We start from the raw sequence: 2,854 nt of genomic DNA, 5'->3' as shown, positions 1-2,854 counted from the left end.
CATTGTCACTGATTTTGACACATATCACTGCCCCTTCATCATCACTTGGTGAATAACTCCTTACCTAATGGCATTGTAGGAACTACTAAGGGAAGGTAATTGCCAGCAGCAAATGGTCAGGGGATGTTCAGCTGTAAAAATATTACTTACAGGATCAATGAAAGGAACAATAAAATACCTGAGACAGTTATACCAGTTATTGGAGACAAAAGGAGTTAGACAATGACAGATAATTGATCAGGGACAGCAGAGATGAAACAGAACAATGTTTGGACATCAATTCAGATTCACAGGAAAGAGGTCACACCAGCCCCAGAGCCATGTCAAGCTTTCATAGATAACTGAGAACAGCACTAGAAGTTGAAATCTGTAGATTACTGGTTAACAATAGTGAAATAATTTCATTGTTTTCAACTTTAAAATCAAATGCTTGAAAGATATCAGAAGCACTGGGGTCAGAGGAAACTCTCACAGTTGAGGCAACACCTGGGAATCGGGGTGATGTTAGTGACCAACTGTATGTGTGACATAACATCACTCACATGAAAACAGAGTTCTTGGGTCCACGCAAGCATCTCCACAAAGGATGTGAGGGCCCTTGGAGAGATTTGAAAGGAGATTTATCAGAATGCTGGATAGTAGTAACAGGATAGGTCAGAGTCAGCACGGATTTATGAAGGGGAAATCATGCTTGACTAGCCTTCTGGAATTTTTTGACGATGTGACTCTGAAGATGGACGAGGGAGATCCAGTAGATGTAGTGTACCTGGACTTTCAGAAAGCTTTTGATAAAGTCCCACATAGGAGGTTAGTGAGCAAAATTAGGGCGCATGGTATTGGGGACAAACTACTAACATGGATTGAAAGTTGGTTGGCTGATAGGAAACAAAGAGTAGTGATAAACGGCTCCATTTCGGAATGGCAGGCAGTGACAAGTGGGGTACCGCAGGGATCAGTGCTGGGACTGCAGCTTTTTACAATATATGTTAATGATATAGAAGATGGTATTAGTAATAACATTAGCAAATTTGCTGATGATACAAAGCTGGGTGGCAGGGTGAAATGTGAGGAGGATGTTAGGAGATTACAGGTTAGGTGAGTGGTCAGATGCATGGCAGATGCAGTTTAATGTGGATAAATGTATGGTTATCCACTTTGGTGGCAAGAACAGGAAGGCAGATTACTACCTAAATGGAATCAATTTAGGTAAAGGGGTAGTACAAAGAGATCTGGGTGTTCTTATACACCAGTCAATGAGGTTAAGCATGCAGGTACAGCAGTTAGTGAAGAAGGCTAATAGCATGCTGGCCTTCATAACAAGAGGGATTGAGTATAGACGCAAGGAGGTTCTTCTGCAGCTGTACAGGGCCCTGGTGAGACCACACTTGCACTACTGTGTGCAGTTCTGGTCTCCAAATTTGAGGAAAGACATTCTGGCTATTGAGGGAATGCAGCATAGGTTCATGGGATCAATTCCTGGAATGGCAGGCCTACCTTACACTGAAAGACTGGAGCGACTAGGCTTGTATACCCTTGAGTTTAGAAGACTGAGGGTGGATCTGATTGAGACATATAAGATTATTAAAGGATTGGACACTCTGGTGGCAGGAAACATGTTTAGAGGGCAGTGGAGGCCCAGTCTCTGGATTCATTTAAGAAAGAGTTGGATAGAGCTCTCAATGATAGTGGAATCAAGGGTTATGGAGATAAGGCAAGAACAGGATACTGATTAAGGATGATCAGCCATGATCATATTGAATGGTGGTGCAGGCTCGAAGGGCAGAATGGCCTACTTCTGCACCTATTGCTTCAAGGAATGAGGTAAAGTCAGGATGGAGAAACTGACGTTGTTCTGCAGAGCAAAGGAGATTGAGGCGAGATTTGATGAAGGTGTCTAAGTTTATGATAACTTTAGAAAGATAGATAAAGAGCAGCTGTTCCCATCAGCTGATAGAAAAAAGTATTGGGGACACAGATTTAATATATTGGGCAAGAGTTACTGGGAGATGTAAGGAAGGGATTTTATGTTACTTTCATTTTACTCAATACTTACTCGATAATATCCAGTGTTCAATGAAGAAAGAATAAAGTGGCACACTCAGATCTTGGTATGTTATTTTGTTTGAATTTTCAATCTGCAATTTGTCGTCTAACATGCTGTAAAATAAGTTTACAAAAGCCATCTCAGTGATTTGGGACAAACATTCAGAAAAGACTGTTATTTGGATGTTTGCTGTGTGTAAATCCTCCCCTCCTCTCTCCCCGTAAAAGGAGTTTCTAAACTCCATCCCTGTTAGCCCAGGAGAGACATTCACAACATTCCCAATCCCGGCCCAGGAAAACCGCACATGCGCCCTTTGCCCTCTAGAAAGCTGACGTCTGTGAGCTGGGGCCTGTCGCTGAGGGGAAGCCTAGATTCGCCCTGTTTTGTGAAACGGGTACAAAGAGCTTCCTTCTACGGGAGTCTGAAGATCCACAAAGTGTTTCCGAAGCCTCTCCGTATAACCGGCCGGTCAATCGCTTCCTCGGCTTTGCCTCAATCTTACCTTTTGCGGAGCCGAAAAAATACCAACCGATCCTCAGGAACGCTCCCACTGCGCATGCTCCGGACGGTCGGTCGGCGGGAAGAGTCTGCACATGCGCAGGGACTGTCAGTAGCGCTGAGAATTCTGGGTAGGATCAAGGCCGTTCAGAGCTGAAAATGTGTTGCTGGAAAAGCGCAGCAGGTCAGGCAGCATCCAGGGAACAGGAGAATCGACGTTTCGGGCATAAGCCCTTCTTCAGGAATGAAGAAAGTGTGTCCAGCAGGCTAAGATAAAAGGTAGGGAGGAGGGACTTGGGGGAGGGGCGTCGG

The 2,854-nt window shown here is 44.3% G+C and overlaps 1 long non-coding RNA gene across 1 annotated transcript; it reads right to left on the bottom strand.

Annotated features, from left to right (window-relative positions):
- Window positions 1–466: 466 nt before the first annotated feature.
- LOC122545827 lies at window positions 467–2,627 on the bottom strand. Its single transcript, XR_006310602.1, has 3 exons — window positions 2,547–2,627; window positions 2,054–2,157; window positions 467–597 (listed from the first exon to the last, which is right to left on the bottom strand). It is a non-coding gene; the product is annotated as an uncharacterized LOC122545827 (long non-coding RNA).
- Window positions 2,628–2,854: the final 227 nt, after the last annotated feature.

The sequence above is a fragment of the Chiloscyllium plagiosum genome, unplaced genomic scaffold (genome assembly GCF_004010195.1).
Source record: "Chiloscyllium plagiosum isolate BGI_BamShark_2017 unplaced genomic scaffold, ASM401019v2 scaf_8740, whole genome shotgun sequence".
NCBI lineage: Eukaryota > Metazoa > Chordata > Chondrichthyes > Orectolobiformes > Hemiscylliidae > Chiloscyllium > Chiloscyllium plagiosum.
Note: the sequence above shows the minus strand (reverse complement) of the source record. Positions and strands in the feature narration are given on the sequence as shown.